A 22,122-nucleotide genomic window follows, 5' to 3' on the forward strand; every position below is an offset into this window, starting at 1 on the left:
ATGAAAACGTCCTTTTTTTTTTTAATAAAAATAAGTGAACAAGTCAGCTGTAAAACGCTTTGAAAATGCTTTGAAAACGCTGAAGTTGGCGTTTTCCATTGACTATCATTAAAACGCCAACAGCCAACTTCGGCTGTAAACAGCCCTGAAAAAGCTCCTGGGAGCGTTAAAACGCAACGCTCCAAAACGCCGAGTTAGATGTGAAAGGTAAAATGAAAGTCTATGGACTTTCACTTTACCTTAGAAAACGCCAATTTCGGCTGTGGCGTTAAAACGCCGAAAAAGTCCTCTGGTGTGAAAGGACCCTAACAGTTTCACAGAACTTTGTTTTTCTTACCCAAGCCTCATTTTGGCTGCACAGAAAAAAACTACCCAGGCATTTTTCCCCTCATGCTGTGCAAAGCATGATGGCATATCTGATGTTGTTGTTCTCGTACTGCTGTTTTGGTGCAAAAACATTTTTTTCAAATTTTGAGTTCGAGATTTGAAGCCTAGCACGCACAGTTGGGAGGGGTGATCAGGACACAAGACATGCTCCCGTCACCTCCTTTCAACCAAAAAGATGGCTGCCCCCATGAAAAAGATGGCTGCCCCCATGAAATCACAAACATTTGCCCATTTTTTTAAAACAGGGTGGGTAAGAGATTATATTACCTTACCTATCTATTTTAATTAACATAACTAATGTAACTTAATGGCAGTATGTTTGTTTAGGCTGAAGTTCCCCTTTAAACTCTCACTTGCTGCCTGGTAACTGCTCACTGCTGCCTGGTAACTGCTTGCTGAGCACACAGTTCAACTGTCTGTGGAAGAGAGCCCTAATTGCTGCTGATAAAGTCATGCAAGAGGAACTGTAGTGAAAATAACGTAAGAAAAAAAGTGCTTAATTTTTACAATAATGTTTTTATAAATGATTGTCAGTGGCCATTGTAAAATCTTTCCTCTTCCTTACAGTGTGAAATTTATCACTGGTGGTGACATCTTTACTGCTGGCAGGTGATGTCTGTGGAAGGAGATGCTGCTTTTTTGGCAGTTGGAAACAGCTGTCATTTACCACAACGCAACAAGGCTCCCACAGTGTGATGTCAGTACCTAGGTGCTGACGTCACACCGTGGGAGGGGTTTCACCACAATATCAGCCATACAGAGCCCCGTGACAATCCGTTTGAGAAAAGGTAAAGGTTTCTTGTAGGAAAGGCGATATCGGCTACTGATTGGGATCAAGTTCAATCCTTAGTTCCAGTTCCTTTCTAAAGGGACCCAGGGACGTTTTTAATATTAACAGCATTGTATATGTTTTGAAACATTTTATGTAACATACCATATACTGTACTATGTACTAACCATGTACTAGGTACTATGCACTAACCATGATTGGGATAAAGTTTGATGTAGTTCAAAGTAGTCTGAAACTCAGCATTTTCTTTTTGTTCTAAAAGATTATTTACAGCATAAAATCTGCTACCACAAAAAAATTGTAGCAGAACAGCATTCAAACAGTTATGCAATTTCCATCAGATTCACGGTCAAATCAATTTCCAACAGGTCCTTTGACTTCTGTGGAAAATCGATCACATCGGACATGTTGGAAATAATCGATCTGACAGTAAATCTGCCAGAAAATCTTGTGTGTACCTAGCATAAGCTTATGGCCGCATCCGAAGAGGTGATAACTTTTACTTTTGTTTAAATTTCCTTGTTTGCTGCAATTAGTATCCAGCCAGCAGCTTGCTTACACTGAACTGCTTACATTGTAGAACCAGAAAGAGGTGAGACGTGATTACTGAATACATTCTAATATCTAATTATAGCAGCTATTCAGTAAAATTCAGTGGCAGCTTTCAGAGCAAATACACTGTACTTTGGGAATTTTAAATTTGTAGACTGTTTTGTTCATAATTTGTGCCATGTGACTCTGCAGTCAGCTATGATCTTTTAGTCATTCCTTTTATATGTCCGTGAAACCCAACCACAACCATAAATCTGACCCAATCATCTGCAGACACATCCAATTGTATTGCTGGATGTCCTGATTAAACAGCGTTTGCAACTTCTCATGTGTCTATGCTTAGAGGTCTATGCTCAGTGGCGTAGCTAAGGAGCTTTGGGCCCTAGTGCAAGTTTTACATTGGACCCCACCCCCACTCCAAGCACTCTATACATAGCAACTGATACAACGCACCAAAACCTGCCAAAGACAACCACCAGGTGCAAGATGGGGATGGGGAACAGTTTGTTAATGATTACTATTATTCAAACCTTCTATAGAGGTGATTATTACTAGCACAGGACCAATAAAAAGCTAATACTGTGTTTGAGGGAGGGCCCGGATGTGATCGCAACCTCTGCATCACCAATGGCTACGCCACTGTCTGTGCTCCCCATTATTTGTTTTGTACTCTGTACTGCACTACGGAAGATTTTGGCGCTATGTAAATAAAAAATAAAATGATAATAATAAGTATATCTCTCTGTTAGGTGATTTATCAGATACTGTGACTTAAGCTGTGTACACACACTAAATAAAACTCTGCTGAGACGGTCAATAACATGCACCTCTGGTGAGAATCTAGTGTCTGTACAGCATCCCTCGATGCTCTGCATGTTGCTCTGTTGGCTCCCCCCCCTCCTTTCCCGCATAGCAACATGTCTGTGTAGACTCGGCACAATAATGTACCTGGAGCGTGAGTGAAATTCACCTCAGGATCATACAACAGGATCAAGTTAAAAGCTATATTTCTCCCCCATTTCCAAGAAATTAGGACTGGGCAGGCCTCACAGCCTATTTACCAGAAATGTTTTGTTTCTGCATAGGAGTATTGGGAGTGTGAATACAGGATGTTCTGGAGGGAATCTGTGCTAGGTACGTTTTGTATGTTCTGTGCTCAGCTCGTAGGAATGCACAGGTGTGGATTTGTGTAAATTCATAAATGATTTAAAAAAAAAACAGCAAAAGCTAATTTCTTTTACACCGAGGGATCACCTTCCGATCTCTGCCAGGTGACCTCCCTCGTGTATGTGTGTACGAGGCTTCAGACTGCAGTAGGCTCGTGTTCATCTTCATAGCAGACAGCATTAAAGAGATACTGAAGCGGAAAAAAATTATGATATAATGAATTGGTTGTGTAGTACGGATAATTACTTGATTAGTAACAAAGAAAATCTTCTCATATTTTTATTTTCAGGTATATAGTGTTTTTTATAACATTACATCATTCTCTAATATTTGCAGTTTACACACTACTCAGCATTCTAAATGTTTTTACAGAGCTGTCTTGTGAACTATTGACCTGTCCTCTGGAGAGAAAAAGAAAATACAGTGACTGACAGTTGAGATAACAAACTTCAGACACCACTACTCTCTGCGTGGAGCTCAATGGTGTTTTTGCATAGAGATAACAACTCTTTCTGTACTGGAAACAATATTAGATTTATGTCTCTGCTCCTAATGTTTTATTTCTTAGCTGTACTACACATACAAATCATTATATCATCATTTTTTTTCCGCTTCAGTGTCTCTTTAAGAGTCTCCAGCATTTGTATTTGCCAGAATCATATTTGTAAGACCCATTTTAGGGCCTCTTAGCTAATAGTGTATTCTGTTGCTTTTGAGCTAGTATCAAGGACAGACTCATTCTGGGGTCTCTAAGTTAATGGTGCATTCTGTTGCTTCTAAGCTAGTGTCAGGACAGTCTCATTTTAGGGTCTCTAAACTAATGGGACATTCTGTTGGATCTCACACAGATAAAAATGCCTAAGAATAGCATACATTGCTGGATAGGTTAGCCTTAGATGTACACTTAACCACTTTAGCCTTCAGTGTCTTTTCACCGTATGCATCCGAGCAACTTTCACCTCCCATTCATTTGCCAATAACTTTATCACTATTTATCATAATGAAATTATCTATATCTTGTTTTTTCTGCCACCATTTAGGCTTTCTTTGGGTGGTACATTTTGCTAACAATTATTTTATTATAAATCCATTTTAACAGAAAGATTAAGAAAAAATGGAAACAAAATCATTATTTCTCAGTTTTCATCCATCATAGTTTTAAAATAATACATGCTACCATAATTAAAACCCATGTACTTCATTTTCCCATTTGTCCCGATTATTACACCATTTAAAGAGAAACTCCGAACAAGAATTGAACTTTATCCCAATCAGTAGCTGATACCCCCTTTTACATGAGAAATCTATTCCTTTTCACAAACGGATCATCAGCGGGCTCTGTATGGCTGATATTGTGGTGAAACCCCTCCCACAAAGAAATTCTGAGTATGTACTCTTGGCTGTTTCCTGTCTGTGAACCGTGCTGCATTGTGGGAAATAGTTTCCAACTGCCAAAAAAACATGCAGCAGCTACATCACCTGCCAACAGTAAAAATGTCACCATGTAATAAATGTCAGAATGTAAATCATGGATTTAAAAGATTTTACAATGGGCAAACGCTGACTAAATCATTTATACATAATTATTGTAAAAATGAAGCACTTTTTTTATTACATTATTTTCTTCAAATTATGTCCCTATCACAATGTATGGCGCCGATATTTTATTTTTTCAGTTTTGTGTCCATCACTTATTACAAGCCTATAATTTAAAAAATAACAGTAATAAAATATACTTTACTATATACATATTAAAAAAAGTTCAGCCCCTAAGGTAACTATTTATGTAATTTTTTTAATTGTATATTTTTTTTATTTTTTATTTTTTTAAAAATTATGTGTACCTATCGGGGAGTGTGGGTAAGGGAGGTAAGGGGTCAATTTTAAAAGTAAAAATAGTAATTATCTGGAAATTTTTATTTCCAGATGTAATTTTACTATTTGGCCACAAGATGCCCTCGCAGCTCACTCCTGCATGCGGAAATTTCTCCGCAAAGCGGAAGTGATGCGTGGCCGGGACAGAAGGGGTTTTGTGAAAGACGGAACCACCTTGTTGACGGCGTCAGTCTTTCATACAGGGGCTTAGTTCAATGAATGGGAACTGTGTTCCCATTCATTGATCACTGGGCTAACGGGGCGGCGGTAACTCGCGATCGAGCGCACCAGGGCTGAGCAGCAGCGCAGGCTATCTAGACGGATATATCCGTCCAGATAGACTTAAGTGGTTAAAGTGTACCCGATCCAAAGCTCGGGTACAGAACTGGATACTTACCTAAAGAGAGGGAAGCCTCAGGATCCTATTGAAGCTTACCTCGCTGGTCTGATGTCCCCCATCGCTGAGCGTGGCCCCTGACAAGGCATTCTTGCTAATCATATTGGGGCCCCGCAGCACCTCTTCCTGATTCATGGATGCACAGTAGATGTGCGGGAGCACCCACGCATGCGCAGTAAGCCGGACCTGATGGCTATGTGCTTCTGTACATGCGCGAACAGGCTTTTGCTTCTACTACGTGTCCATGAATCAAGAAGAGGAGCTGCACGGGACCAGTATGGAGGGTCCAAGCTTCAGCTCGGGTTCACTTTAAGCAGACCAAACACATAGATTTTCCTTGGTGATTCCTTGCAGATTCAATCAGGAATCTATAGCATAACATGTTGCATAGATCATGATTTTGATACATTTTGCAGGAAATCAATGGAAGGCATTGATCAGATTTGATGGCAAACCTTGATCTATTGGGAGCATCTTGGGAGCCACAGGAGAATGACAGCCTGTAGCATTAAACAGTGCAACGCTGCAGTTCAATACTCCAATTTACATTTTATGGTGAAAAATATTGAAAATCTTGGTCAAGTGTGTAGAAGGATTCAATACATCTCTGATAGGATTCAGATCAGAGGAGGGTGAATCTGTTTGCCACATTGGGTGGCACCCTGTGTGTGTGGTTACCATTACTTGGAGGCTGCCTCCTGGAGCTGAGGCCCCAAACTTTTCAGAGGACAGCTTCCACAGGTGTACCAGTGCAACTGTCAGCCTAAATATCATATTAATGGCCCCATCTTATTGGCAGCACACTGTGAATGTAAGATGACATCAGCTCTGTCACAGCCTGCTGCGAATGTGTTCACAATAAAGTTGCATTCAACCAACCTTAGAAGGTTTTAGAACAGCTGCCTACTACAGAGTGTTTAGAGTTCCAAACACCGATAGACTTTGTCAAGGAGTTTCCCACCCCCTCCAAAACTGAAATATGACGGTTTAAACCATGGCCTATTTTGTCCTCCAAGCTCCAGATGTGACCAAAATATTGTTATCATTATTATTATTGTACAGTTGAGTTCATCTTTAATTTCGGAATGTTTCTCTGCCAGCAATGGACTGTCCAGTTAGACTTCTTTTTCTGTGTACCATCAGTAATGGACAGATGTCTCACTATTTCTGCCATGGACCTCACAAGGCAAGAACTACTACTGGCTATGTGTGTTAGTGAGTCTACATGTCATACTTGAGCTCTTACTATATGCACACTGGATTACATTCCAAGGTGCATTTCCTGGTCTGTGTAATGTTTACTGTCCCAACCAGGGGCGTAACAATAGACCCTGCAAGGGATGCAGTTGCAGGGGGGCCCAGAAGCCGTAGGGGGCCCTGTACTGAGAGACTGACAACTAAGGGCAAGGAGAGAAAAAGCTTTTTGCTCTCTGGACAGTTGTTTTAATGACTGCATCTGCTCAGCCACTGATAATCAATCATACAAAGTTTTGTAGACAATGATTTGTAGACAGTCTCTATTCATTGTGTGGGGGGAAGGGGCCCCACCCAAACTTTTGCAGGGGGGCCCAGTGATTTCTAGTTACGCCCCTGGTCCCAACTGCTACCTCCATCATAGATTTTACTCATTACCTCTGGGGAAAAGTTAGTGGAGCGTCTTTCTGTTACAGAACTGGAGGGACATAAGACAGCTATACAATTCTTTCTAGAAGGCTAATTGCTCACTAAACACATTTTCTTATACATTCCATATGTTAACTTGCTTTACACTATATTTTGCATTTACATTTGTGCCCTCATTCCTGACAGACTGTTCCATCAATGTGTCTTTTTTGAAACCATGCTTCTCTGTTATTCAAAATACTTCATCAGTGGTTTCTCAACAAGCCTTGGGTGACCAAATCTGAAGGGGAATTAAAGGACACCTAGTGGGAGGAATATGGAGACTCCCATATTTATGCAAATTGCCTAGCTGTTCTGCCAGCCCTATGCCTCTAATACTTTTAGCCATAGACCCTGGAATGCGGATTGGGTGAATCGCTGTCTGAGCGGTCGGGAGGCATTGGAGCTGCCGTACATGCCAGATTCTCAGCAGAGGCAGTTGTTATCGGCTGCCATGGCTGAGTTCCATTTTGCATGTACAGGCCTTAAAGCTTGCCAGGCATGGGCTGATAACATAAACTGTTTGGGGATTAATAATCAATGTATTTCATTGGAAATGTTATCAAGAATTGATTGATCAACTTATGTTGTACTAAGTGATGCAGTACAGTGCTAGCTGGCTGTAAGTTCTCTGTCGCTCCTGCCACCTCCTGCATGTTGAAAATGTACCACTGCGTCCAAATAATTGTGTGCACTGTTTCTTTAAATTAAATGAGATTTTTATTACGGTAATTGGATTGGCAAGTAGTTTTACCTGTAAAATCAGTTGTGAACAGCAGAGGGCAATCTCTAGTTGTTAAATGAACCTGTACAGTTTCCTTTCTCATTGAATATATCATTATCCTTAGATGGCTCCTGTAAATTCACTGTAATTCCCAGCCATCACAAAGCTTTACGCTTCAGGCAATGGTTGCAGTGCTTGCTGGCAAGTAGCTGGTGATGCTGCTTTACTTGCATGTATGTTGTCAGGTAAAATGTTCGCAAAAAGTCCTATATTTTTTATTTAGACATTCAATTAACACACTTATCACATTTTATTGTGTTTTTTTAATGGGACAGCACTAAAGATATGACACTTTGATGCAATGTAAAGTAGTCAGTGTACAGCTTGTGTAACAATGTCCTTTTGCTGTCCCATCAAATTACCTTAGCATATTTTTTACACGTGAGACCTTGTAACACTAACGAGTAGCATGCCCACGCGGAGGGGCAATGTTTAATTGGGCAGAATTTTGACATTCTGTACTTGGGGATGTACTCATTTTGATGCCAGCGGTTTAGAAATTAATTGCTGCGTGTTGCGTTTTGATGGGGCAGTAAATGATGTACACTGTTACTAAACCTGTACACGGGCTACTTTTATTAATTATTTATTTATTGTATTTATAAAGCGTTAACACATTACACAGCACTGGACATTAATTAATGTTACAGATAATATTTAGGGGTGACATACAGCAATATGACAATACAGGAATACAAGAAAGCCCAGATCACACAGCACAGTATGAGTACCAGGTAATGCTTAGTCAGTCACTGGAGGGGAGCATGGAGATTAGGCAAGTTGAGTTCACTCAAATCCATAGCATGGGTGTACGGTAATGGAGGTGCGTGAACAGGTAGGAGACACAAGTAGGAGGACCCTGCCGAAGGCTTACAATCTAGAGGGAGAGGTAGGGACACGAAAGGTAGGGACCAGAGTTCCGCTGCGGGTTTAGAGCACTAGTGAGGGGTGGTAGGCTAGAGTGAAAAGGTGAGTTTTGAGGGCTTTCTTGAAGATGTTGAAGGAGGGGGCTGCCCTACTGGGTGGAGGTAGGAAGTTCCATAGTGTTGGAGCAGCTCTTGAGAAGTCCTGGAGGCGTGCATGGGACTGGGTGATGCGGGGAGCATTCAGGCGAAGTTCATTGGAGTAGCGGAGTGAGTGGCTAAGTGTCTACCTCTGAGTATGATCAGAATGTAGGTTGGACAGGTTTTGTGGACAGATTTGTAGGTCAGACGCAGTATCTTAAATCTGATTCTGGACTGGATAAGAAGTAAGTGGAGGGATTCACAGAGGGGAGCTGCCGTGGTGGAGCGATGGGCAGAGCGGTGACGTAGTGGTTAGTGCTCCTGCCTTGCAGAGCTGAGTCCCTGGTTCGAATCCTAGCCAGATCAACGTCTGCAAGAAGTTTGTATGTTCTCCCTGTGTCTGTGTGGGTTTCCTCCGGGCACTCCAGTTTCCTCCACACCCCAAAAACATACGGATAGGTTAATTGGCTCCCCCCCTAAATTGGCCCTATACAATAAATACATAGACATAGGACTATGGTAGGGAATTCAATTGTGAGCACCTCTGAGGGACAGTTAGTGACAAGACGATATACTCTGTACAGCGCTGCGGAAGATGTTGGCGATATATAAATACTAAATAATAATAAAATAATAATTCTGGCTGCCGCATTCATGATGGACTGCAGCGGGGCAATTCGGATCATAGAGGGACCAGACAGAAGGGCATTGCAGTAGTACTTTACATTGTATCAAAGTGTCATCTTTTCTGTGTTGTCCCATGAAATACTTTTTTAAGTTTTTAAACATAACAGAAAACTGTGTGGTAGCTAAAAGTCATTTTTAGGTGTAGAAGGATAGATACAATTGTTTATCTCATCAGTTTATTTTCACTTACAGTAAGTTTCACTTTAAGCTGGGTTTACATTATGCAGTTTTCAATTGAGATCCTATTCGAGTGATTGATCAGATCAATAATCTGGATTTTTTTTCATATTTCTGCTATGCTCCAGGCAATGACTGCAGTGCTTGCTGGCAAATAGCTGGTGATTCTGCTTTATCAGAAATGGCTGGATAGGCCTGGCGGGATCCTCTGGCCCTATGGATTTAATGATGGTCATACGGACCATGTGTTTAATGAGCAAGTGACAATTTATTTCTAGAACATAACAATGATGTTCGGTTGCAGCTGTTATTTTTCCCTGATTCCCTGATTGGCCCTGAACTGGATAAATGAGAACCTTCACAGTTATAGAGATATTGATTGCTTCCTAGTTTCCATAAATATTTATTTACCTTGTGTAGTAACAGTAGCTACAACAACCAATGCCTTAATGCAGTATTAGGGCTAGTTCAGACGGACGTCTGCGTGGCGACGCGTTTGGTGGCGTTGCGGCAGCTGCGCGGTCAGGCTTTTAGTAGCCTTCGCGTCGCGTTCCGATGTGGTCACATTTTTTTCTTCCCCTAGGGGGACATTAGCCGCCGCGGTTGGCCGCCCCCTGGAATCTACATGTCGCTTCTAGGGACAGCTCGAACGCTAACGAAAATTGGGACCCGAACGCCGCGTTCATGTAAACGCGCGCAAAAGCTTGGTGTAAACGCTCCCCTTCACTTGAACGGGAGAGTTTACCACGACGTTCCGAACGCTTGCGGTAAACGCTCCGCCAGCGTCTGTCTGAACCAGCCCTTAAATAACCATTGGGGCATCAAGATAACTGACAGAGACAGACATTCTTGGTAACATTTTGCCAAAACCCTCTTTTACAGCTAAAAGGTTGCCTAACCTACGGTAACTTCTACACCAGTTATTTTTTTTACTATTTGAAATATTCAGTTGAATGAAAACGCTAAAACAAAGTGTTATTTTTGTTATATAGAGAATACACAACAATGGGTGACAAAACTTTTGTCCAGCAGCTGCATTTGACTGGTCCTTTTCCAAGTTGCACACATTTGCATAAATGTTAGATAATATTGCATCAACTGAGAGTTATTTGTATATCAATTGCCATCCCTAGCATTTACTTAATCCATGCAAATTATTTGAGTGTTTTTTTTATTTGCCAACATATAAATATGTTGTATAGAAAAAAAAGAGAAAGAAAACTCATGAGAAAAGATTGAATCTGATATGTTGGAAACAATTCTCTTGGTTTACAAGAAGAGATTAGCCGATATTTATTAGTTGTTTACTTTCTGTTATTGTCCTCATTTGCATGGAAACATCATGAATGGTGCAGGCTAGGTGGAGAAGGTATGTCAGTAACAGTGACTCAGAACTAGAGGATTATGATTGGCAACCCCACTAATAGTGGCACTAGATAGATAGCTTTTGGGGTTGAAATGGGATGGTAGGGATGGTCAGAAAATTTCCACGGAATACTAATTTCCAAGTTTCCAATCGGAAATCATCTTTTTTGCAAGATTCATTGGAATTTGGCCTTGTAAATCGGTATTCCGGGGAAAATGCAGCATTACAGCAACTTGGAAATTTTAGCCCAATCACAGGATGCAGAATTTTTTTGCGAAAATAGGAATACCACAGAAATTTTAGACCAATTGCAAGACTTGGATACTACTGTTTTATACAGAATCTTGTGATTAGTCTACAATTTCCGTGGTGTTCTGGTTTATGTGGTAAACCTCAGCATTCTCTGATTGTTCCAATACTACTGAGTAATTCCTAAATTGGAAATTTTAGGCCAATCACAAGACTAGGAAATACTCAGTAGTATTGGACCAATCAGAGAACCACGGTAAATCGGAATAGCACGGAAATTTTAGGCCAATCACAAAACTCTTTAAAACTCAGTAGTATGATTGGTCTATAATTTCTGTGGTATTCCAATTTCTGCAGAAGAATTATGCATCCTATGAATGGTCCAATTCTTCTGACTCTGAAGTACTTGGCTAATTAGAAAAATCAGAAGCGTATCAAAGATGTCCACATATTAGTGAACATGCAGCAAAAACATTTTTTTAATTACATAACTTTATTTCCAAAAATGGCAAAAAAAAAAAAAACTCAGCAGAAACTGGAGAATCAGAAATTCCAATTTCCATGGAAGTCTGCAGAATCAGTAATCTGCATTTGTGGTAATAGGGATTTCCGTGGAGTAGGAAATCAGCATTTCCGACCATCCCTAGTGCCCACTACAAACAGACAGACATAGGGAACTTATTTAATCACACTGACTTGTTATAATGATTATCCTCCTCATCTGCATGTCTGTGTTGTCTAGACAACTACATTGTTGGACCAAATGGGTGTATCTTTGGTAATTCTTTAGCTTCTCCTACAGCATTATTGCGATTGTAGGTTTCAATGTACGCAGCAATTTGTATATTTCATTAAAAGGCTTGATTTAAGCATCATAAAACTGGATAAAGGTTTTATGAAACGTGTTCTTGTAGTACTTGGTAATACAGTAGTTAAGGGGGAAAAAAAAAGCGGCAGCACAAAAGGTTGCAGAGTTTATCCACATTGTAATATGTCATTTAAGATGTATGGACTTGTTTAAAATAAAAATCTTTAAGTGGATATGAACAGGCGGCTAGCACTTTTCATGTGTGGGTGCTGCACAATGTCATTGTTTCTTTATATAGTAATAATAATTGTAAATGGGGTTCTCACCGTTTCCATCGTAATGCACTTACTGAATTTCATTGTGCAGTTATAAATCTTACTAACCTTCCTGCCATGAGTAATGACAGTTTAGTTTCTTAGCACTTCTCAAATGTGTCTATTCACACTGAACATATTAATTATACCATTTTGGGTTTCAGTAATTAATCACACTGAGATTTTCAGTTTTTTTCTAACATATGTCTTACTGAAGGTGCCCATACATCAGGCAATGTATGGGCAGATTGACCAAGAGACAGAGCTCTCTCTGATCAAATCTGAGAGGAGAGAGATCTGTTGCCTGCCCATATACTGCAGGCTAAATCCCAATTGATTTCACACTGAAATCTCTCCTGAACCGGCCTTGTGGTGGCCCATCGCCGGCCTGACGATGTCCCTCCTAATATTCAATGTTCCCCCCGTTGCCCAGTTACCTGTCCACATCCGCTGCTTCCTCCAGGCTCCTCCGTCCATACACGCACCCTACATGGTTGCCGGAGTAACATGGATGCTTGCAAGCATGTGGCGCCCAGAGCCAGCAGCAGCCACAGACAGGTAATGTGGAGTGCACTGGGCACCGGAGGGTACATTGACCATTATGGGGGACATTGGGGGTTTCTTCACACTCATTGTTTGTCACAATATCACTTGCTGTTACTGCTGCGCACCCAACTGATCACGACAACCCTACATCTTGCAGCATGTCCGACAAATTAATGTGACCAATTTTTACCCTAAATTGGTTGCATCATCAATCAGGCATGCACTTGGCAGCACCGATTTTCATCTGATTTGATTATAATAATCAAATTGGATGGTCGATTGGCCACCAAAGTCACCTGATGTATGGCCACCATAATTCTAAAGCAACAGTAAGGTAAGATGATCTTCTTATTATTGCTGATAACCCTGTGCATCAGGCTGTGTTCCCACTAGAGTGAAGAACGGACATATTTTACAAATATTAAGCATTCACACTTGTCACACACCAATGGATCCGTGAGATCCATTGCAGTAAGCGGACCGCATTTTAGTGCAGTCCACGATAATCCCGGGCAGGCAGATGCGTTCCCCCTTATAGTCTATGGGGGGAGCCTGGACCATGGCGGACCATCAGAGCAGACACTACACTGTTTGCTCCTGCTGGCCGCACATGGTCCGGCACCAAGTGGGAACAGAGCTTAAAGTTAACCTGAGGTGAGAGTTATATGGAGGCTGCCATATTTATTTATTTTTAAACAATACCAGTTGCTTAGCTGTCCTGCTGATCCTCTGCATCTGATACTTTTAGCCATAGACCCTGAACAAGCATGCAGCAGATCAGGTGTTGCTGACCATATTGCTTGTTACTGATGTAATTCGGACGCTACTGCAGCCAAATAGATCAGCAGTGCTACCAGGAAACTAGTATTGTTTAAAAGGAAATACACATGGCAGCCTCCATACAGAGCCGGCCTTTGGGGGTGGCAAGTGCGGCAATCGCCTCAGACCCCACGCCTGAAGAGGCCCCGCACCCTCTGCGGCAGTGGGGAGAGTGGGCATAGTAGCAGCCACCTTCCTATCTAATCTATACTGCGGGGCACCTACCTAACTAATCTATACTGCAGGCACCTATCTAATCTATACTGTGGGGTACCTACCTAACTAATCTATACTGCAGGCACCTATAATCTATACTGCTGGCACCTTCTGATCTAATCTATACTGCAGGCACCTATCTAATCTATACTGCGGGGCACCTACCTAACTAATCTATACTGCAGGCACCTATAATCTATTTGGGTTTCTCAATTGCGCTCCCCTTATCCTCTCCCACTTCCCTCACAAATCAGGCCTGCTGCACTTCTCTTACAACGCTACATGTACGTTCCACAATAAGTCACAATGTCTTTAGAGTGCACTACCCATATAGTTCACTGACATGCCAGTGCTGATGTCTCCACAATTTTTCAAGACTTGTCCTCAGTTACAACCACACCGATTCCACACTGGTTGTCCAGGTACACAAAATAGAAATAGATAACAGAAAGAACAAAAGAATCATAGTATAGTCTGCTATGTTATCTTCACGGGGGACCTCCACCCTATGGGGACCCAGTGGCACCACTACGGGATCACCTCTGTCACCCTGCCCAGTGACCAACGATTAGCACGCTCACCTTGCTGCAAGGCTGCCCCGCCTCACAGACAGCAACTGCGTTTAGAATCAGGACTGAATGCTCCTCCAACAACCTTCATTTCTCCATATCGCAAAAAAAGGGATTTAAGCAATCATAGTGCAGTTAAACCTCACCACACCAGGTTCCACAGTATAAAGCACACGTTTTCCTGCTCACCCTCTCAAGTTGCTGCCTGCCCTCACAGACAGCTGCTCTAGCTTAAACGTGTCCTTATTTCCAGCTCGTTGTCAGTCTCCAGCTTCCTATGTATCCTGGCACAGACTCAGGTATATGTATATCTAAAACTGAGATGCCTCCAATAGTGTAAAAGCAATCATTTATTAGATAAGATCAAGTATTATACTCACAAACATAAGATAAAATGTGCATATCAAGATAAAAAGCCAGGGGACGTCTCCTCCTGTTGCTGGCCACCTCTGCTCCATATCCCTCTCACCTCGGGTTTAAGTGAAAAACAGCTCATCAGGAGATATTGTCATTTCCTGTTTACAGTAGTTCACACTCTTCATAAAAGGATGTTACTTACCGTATATCTCCCTTTTGTAAACACTAAAACTCTGTACATGCTAGGTGGACTGCAGCAGAGGCGGTCATCTGCCACCTCAGCCGAGTTTCATCTAGTGTGTGTACGGGAGGGTGTACAGCAGCCACCGCCCCCTCTCAGCCAGCATTGTTCTCCCCAATTACCCGCCCATCGTGTGGTGTCACTCTTATGCCGCTCCAGTACCAACCCCCTCCCCACATAGGAACATGACATATCGCTAGCCTATAGGATAGTGATGCGTCTGTACAGCCTCAGCCCTGCAGTATCACCCAAGGGATCGGATGCCGATCCCTACCAAGGGAAATGCCTTGTACGTGTTTATAAGGCTGAACGTGGAACTGAAGACGCCCTAAAAAAAGAGTTTCACTTACCTGGGGCTTTTTGAGTAATTTTTGGCTTCCTGGTGGGTTAATAAAAGACATTTTATTGACAAGGTGTGAAAATATCACCTATGAGGAAACTCAGGAGAGAAAGTTAATTGAATAGAGGTTAGTATATCTAAAATAAATAAAATGTTTATGGTTCATATTAAATGTTTCCCTATAGTACAGTATCTTTTATAGTTGTCTTTAACAGCCCATCCCACCTCCCTGCAATGACTTCCAGTACCTTGGAGCAGTAGAAGTTGCGTCCAGGACTAGTGACTAAACCATACTTAGAAGTAGTTTATGAATACTCTGCACATCCTTTCCATTAGCAGCTTGCGAATGTGTCTCCTAGTGGGTGGAGCGAGCAGGGTGGAGGAGGCACCCCACAAATCTTGTACAGTAGTAATCCATAGATAATAAAAAGAAAGCTTACCTCCAAGTAATGCCAAATGCATAGGGGTAAAAGGTAATTTACTGATCAGACACTAAAAGATCTTTTAGTGTTAGTGTCTGACCAATAAATAACCTTTAACTCCATATATTTCCATATTTCTTTTTATTATTTATTGATCACTACTATATAAGTTTTTGGGTTGCCTCCTTCACCCTACTTTACGAGTTCAACAGCCCCCCATTCTGGTGATGGGGGAGGGGGGTGTCTGTTTTAAGTCTTTAAACCTTTCTATAATATTTTTTGGAGCGCAAACCATCCAGCTGAAGCACCCAAGAGCCCAAGTAAGGATGGGTTTTCCCCACTGGCTATTACAGTACACTGTGGTTGCGAGTGGTGCAATCCATGTTTGCGAGTATCACTTTACAGACTTGCTGTACTTATTTAAGAAGATACCATTACCTACTACACCATAAGGGGCTCCTGGGGTGTCTCTGTGTTTTTTCCTATCTCCCCTGGAAGGTCCCTGAAACCCCCAGAACCCAGCCCCTGAGCAGACTGATAACTCATACAAAGAGTGAACTTAGCCTGTTTTAAATTCAAGTAAACCCACAGTTGAACAGGACATATTCTATAAAAGCATTCAAGTCGATAATTGAATGTCAACAGTGTGTAGACAAAAAGTTGTGTGCAAAATAGCATGTGCATGTCATATTTGGCTGGTGAACAGGTCAATCAGATTCAATAGTAATGATGTGACTGTACTGTAGGAAGAACAACAGACTGCAGTTAGGTCTCTTTTACTCAGGAAGTTAAAGGTGGTAAAATCACTGCCTGTCAGCTGCTCCTGTACACTGATCAGGCACTTGCCAGTAATTGGCATAGCTGAAAAAGAGGCAGCCACTGTATTGAGTCATGTGAAAGTGGTTGTGCTCAGATTAGATGTTTTTTCGCCATCAGGCAACCCTACAGTGTCAAACGTTGAGAGTTACAAACGCTGTTATTCGGCTGCAATTTAAACACTTGTGTAGTTGGCAGATGGTGGGCTGAACTGCCCAACAAGCATGCAGTCAAGAGTCTTGACCAGGATTACAGTCTAAAATGTGGTTGAAGGTGGTGGCAAAGGCAGTGAGTGATGATTGGTGGTTCATGGAACCAGTTTGCACATTTGTTTCTTTAGCTGCACAGTTTTCAAGCCAGCTCATCCATGTTTAATGATATGCACAAGAGTTGGGAGGGAGGAAGGAGTCAGCCAGGCACTATACTGGTACAGCCTTGTATCCTTGTAGTTCACAGGTGTGATTTTAAGACCTCCCTCTCTGAATAATAAAAGTTAACCACCTTAGTGGCCTTGCATCTGCATAAGTAGATATTAGTTTAGGTGGGCTTAAATGCACCTAGGTCCCCTGGTCCTATGAGCGTCATCTAGCAATACCATGTAATATATATACTAGAACAAGGCAGGAGGCTGAGAAAAAGCAATTTAGGGCTGGTTCAGACGGACGTTCGGAGGCGTTGCGTTCGTTGGCGTTGCATTGGTGATGCATTCAGGCTTTCAGCAGCGTTCGCGTTGGGTTCATATGTGGTCGCGTTTTTTCTTCCCCTAGGGGGACATTACCCGTCGCGGTTAACCGCCCCTAGAAGCTACATGTAGCTTCCAGGGGCTCCTTGAACGCCAGAGAAAATCGGGACCCGAACGCCGCATTCGTGTAAACGCGCGTAAAAGCTTGGTACAAACGCTCCCATTCACTTGAATGGGAGCGTTTAACGCCAAGCCCCGAATGCTGGCGGTAAACGCTGCACAAACGTCCGTCTGAACCAGCCCTTAAGGACTTTGTACAATGAGTATACTTACCGGTATGTTTTAATTTTGTTTGTTTACATAAAAACTCATAAAAGTCCCTTTATCTCTTGAAAACTACTGTAGTTACATTTATATGGAAGAAAGAATGAGCAAGCCTTGGTGAAAACAATGTACAGAATAATATATAAGAGGAGGTATCATTTTCATTGTTTGCACATATCACACATGTAAATTAGGCCCTTTATTTCACTCACTTGACTGGTTGTATTTTCAAGTAGTAAAAGAGGAGGTAACATCCTCAAGAGAGATACAGACAAATGCAGAGGATGCTAATCTGAGTCTTCTGCACAATGCTCTTGTGTATGCTAGTGGCACCTAAATCCATTCTTCTCATAGCACAGAAGATGTGTATTCCTACCTGTTTAATTGTCAGGACTGTCTATGGCAGGTCTAATGTCTCTTTCCTAAAGCTATCTGTTACCATTCAAGCCATCACTGTTCCTTTCACTTACACAAGACAATTGTTCTCTGAATTGAAGTGTAAATGTGTGACTTTCTTCTGTATTCTCTTGCTGCACATTTTCATTACTATTTCAGCCCATTCTGTTTTATAGCCTTTTCTTTTTCATTTCATGTTCAGACATGTCTCCTGCGCTGCTGTACAGAAAGAGAGAAGATTGCAGTTATTTCTGCTGCTGATGTCCGGTGGATAATAAATTGCTTCACTAGGGTTTCGTGCCCTTTGGACTTTTCCCTGCCATGTGGTATGTCAGCTTTTATTTGTGTTTGCTGCTCAAGATCCAATTCAGCACATAATGCAGATAGGACTCTATGAAATAAACGCTAACAAGATCAGTCAGCATGGCATAGTGTATATGTGGTATCTATACTGGAGAGAGCAGGAAAAATAGAACTCGGGCTAATCTTTTGAGACAGTACACATTTTATAGCTGTCCTAAGTTTTTTTTTGTTTGTTTGTTTTTTAAAGCTTACCTAGCTATGTTGTTTAGAGTTGTGAAAGAAAATCATGGTGACACAGATACCTCTGAATGGTTCTTCCCAAAACTGTCTTTAGCCCCACTAACCAGGCTTGTTTGTCAGTAACTTCACATAAGCACAACTGGGGTAATTAGTGTCTCAGGTGTGTTTATAGCCCAAAACACGTGTACTGTGGATGGGACTCAAAGACAGGTTTAATAGGCAACGCTATATGGTGCGTTTACAGCATATCCTGAATGGATACATTGTGCCCCACGCAATGTCATTCGCAGTCTCTGTCAATTAATTTACCTTTTGCATCGTTGTGCATCTGGTCCGACTCTGCCTCCACCCATCAGATCCACTGCTGCCTCCATTCGGGTCCACAGCCGCTCAGGTCCACTGCAGGGACAATTGTTGCTATATAGATCAAAGCCCTGGCAGAAGCATTATATGGTGCTCCAGATTGGATTGCAACAGATAAATAGGAATCCTTCCTCCCCAGGGTGAACCAATGAGAATCTTTCCTGGGGAGAATCCCATTGGTCTGTTGCAATCCAATGGAGAGCACCAATCCAATGGGAAGCCCCATAATGCTCTTGCTGGGGCTTTGATCTCTATAGCAATGATTGTCCTCTGCAGTGGACTCGAGCAGCAGGTGGTTACAAGCGCAGAAGGTGATATAAGACAGGTGAGAGTAGAGAAGAGTGCAGGAAAGTATTCGGAAAACAGCTTAGTGAGAACCGACACTGTCCGCTCTCATAAGCTTCTATTAATTCCTTAGACATTCACTGGCACTGCATGGCTGATCCATCTCTGTGTCCAGAATTACCGGTATTGTATACTGCACAGCCTTCAGTTCCACTCATTAGAACTAAACAAATGGATCCTATCAAAACAGGCATATGTAAACTCCTCTTACTGCTTGCATAGGATCTGTTTGTACACTCTTTTAAACAACAACAAAAAATGTTCTGAAGTTTTATTTTATATGTAGAAAGTGAAGGACACTCACAGTTCAATTCCTGCAGCTCACAGTCCAGGTACTGTAACTTAGTTTAAAAGGCAACTATCAAAGAATAAGTTTTGTTTAGAATAGGAGCGACTTTGTAGTAAAAGACTGTAGCTTTAAAAATAAATGAGTGTCCCCTTTCCCCTTGCTGTACCTGTATAATGCTGACTCATAAATATACTGAGGGCGTCTGAGCACTGAAGAGCCCACTGCTGCACAAGGGCCGCCACTCTGTAAAGACATGTGACAAAATCTAATTACTGGTCCCCCCATTGCTCTCTGCACATGGCTGTGTGAAGGAGGGCTCTCCAGTGCTTAGACACCATCAGTACATTTATGGGTAATAAGTATTCCCTGATAGTTGTCCTTTAAGTCTGGTAAATCCATTGCAATCACAAGTGGAAAATCGCAGAACCGACATTAGACTGCACACAACCTTACCACCTCCCTGAAGGGTTGCATCAAGTAAATTAATGATTGGATAAAGGAACACCACTGCAGTGCGGCACTACTTCACAACACTAACTCTAAACATTGCTTATGGCTGGAAAATGTTTATGATTTTGAAAATGAGGTGAGGGAGCAGAACCCTTTATAAAGTAGCTCAAACAGGCTTTAGAATTAACTCACTGGGACTGGCTTTGATTACCCCCATCAGCCTTGTGGGAAGCTCTAGAAGACCACCTATTTCTGTGACTGGAGATTTGCTTTAAATAAAAAATATGTAAACGAGGGATTTACTGCATTTAGACACAGAGGTCCATAATACTAAATTTGATAGTAATAATCACAGTTAAAATTTGTGGAACAAACAAAAAATAGCAATGGGCAGTCCAAAAGTAGACTGAATGCTCTGAGGTCAGTCAGGTTGTGCCTGCATGATCAGCTGCCCTCTGATGTCAGTGCTCGTTTTACAATTTCCACCAAGAGATGTCTTATGGAAAGAACGGAGTTTTAAAGCTAAGGTTAGCTCCTGAATCGTAAGCCTGGTACACACCTTTAATTTTGATTATCAATCACTGGCCAAATTTACCACCTCCGGGGACGCTGCCAAGGTACAAGCCACCCACGTGGTGGCTCGGGGCCTTACTTTCTGCAGGGGCCTCAGGCCTCCTGTGCTGGGCTACCCTGTACTGTGCCTTGTGATGCTCCGCGGCCCCCTCCCGAGCTGCAGAGTTGCGGCAAGTAATTGCATGTCCACGAACGATTGAACGCCGAATCGCACTGCTCTGCTCTGGCACTTAGCATCTGGTTACCGTAGTTTCAGCAGGCGCCTCTCATGATGACAAATCATGCAAGGCGCCAGGCAGAACCATGGTAACTAGGCGCTAAGTGGGAGAGGAGAGCAATGCGATTTGGTGCTGGATCGTGGACATGTGAGTACTCGTTGCAACTCTGCACTCTACAGGACAGGAGGGGGCCACGGGCGTCACAGGGCACAGTAGAGGACTAAGGCCGCTGCAGAAGGGGGGTAGGGGGGGATGCCCCCTGACTACCTGTACTCCGCTGGAGGAACTGTTGGGGAACTCCTGACTACCTATACAAGCCTAGGGGTGAGGGGGGAATTCTGACTACCTATACTGGGGGAGGGGAGAGGATATCTGACTTCCTATACTGGACTGGGGAGGGGGGACATCTGACTTCCTATACTGGATTGGTGGCTCCGCCAACATCACGCTATGGCCACGCCTATTTTTGCCACATCGCGCAAAGCGCACCGCTCCCTGGGGAGCAAAAATTACTGTCCACTTGTGGCTGCCACAAAAACCTGACCACCTTCATGTAATATGAGTTTTCCTACACAATCTGTTTATAGTTTTCAAAGTAGTTTTCAATCAAATTGAAGCTGTGTACCAGGCTTTGCTGGAAGTGGCCTGTGGAGAAAGTTCACAAATACTAATACAGCCAGCCCAGTAATATATGTGACTAGTTATCAGCAAAAATGGGGCAAATGTTCACAATCAGGCCTCATACTTGTGGCAGTGGTTTTCAACTTGAGTGTCTAACTACCCCTATAGATTGTTTTCTAGATTGTCATAATCATTGATTAGGGCTCTTTCACATCAGACAACGCGAACAGGAGCCGTTCTCCTGCACGCGTTGTCTGCCTGCGGCGTGTCGTCGGGTATCTGCGGTGCGACGCAATCAGCGGCGGTAGCTGGTTATTAAACCCGACGGAAAACGCCGGCTCGCGGGTGTGTTGGAGGAAAAACTGCGCCCGGGTGCGTCGGAACCGCAACGCATCGAAACGCAGCGTCGAGTGTGAAAGGTAAAATGAAAGTCTATGGACTTTCATCTTACCTTGGTTAACGCAAACGGCTGCCGTTTGCGTTAACGCACAAAGTCTGCCCTAATGTGAAAGAGCCCTTAGTCTTTGTGACTTTTACAGTAATTGGTTCAGCTGTTCCCACTGAGGAATATCCTTGACCAGTTGGGATTCTGGAGTGCAGGCGTTGGGCAACATTAGTTTATAGGATATGGCACGTGCTGGCAACTGGCTTGTGTTCCCTTGTAAAATGAGACAGTGGAAGCTTTGGGGATCTTTTTTTTTTCCATCAGTGGTAAAAGGAACTAAGACAGGATAAACAGCAATGCACATGTTAAATTCAAGTAAAGGCTGCTT

General features: G+C 42.5%; 1 long non-coding RNA gene across 7 annotated transcripts in view; it reads left to right on the forward strand.

The window, feature by feature from the left end:
• The window catches only part of LOC137521583 (uncharacterized), a 296,776-nt gene that overhangs the window by 16,516 nt on the left and 258,138 nt on the right, over positions 1–22,122 (forward strand). For all 7 annotated transcript variants that reach the window (XR_011022156.1, XR_011022153.1, XR_011022157.1 and 4 more), the window contains exon 3: positions 18,150–18,273. This is a non-coding gene — a long non-coding RNA (uncharacterized lncRNA). The remainder of the gene's footprint in view (positions 1–18,149; positions 18,274–22,122) is intronic.

The sequence above is a fragment of the Hyperolius riggenbachi genome, chromosome 1, assembly GCF_040937935.1.
Source record: "Hyperolius riggenbachi isolate aHypRig1 chromosome 1, aHypRig1.pri, whole genome shotgun sequence".
Lineage (NCBI taxonomy): Eukaryota > Metazoa > Chordata > Amphibia > Anura > Hyperoliidae > Hyperolius > Hyperolius riggenbachi.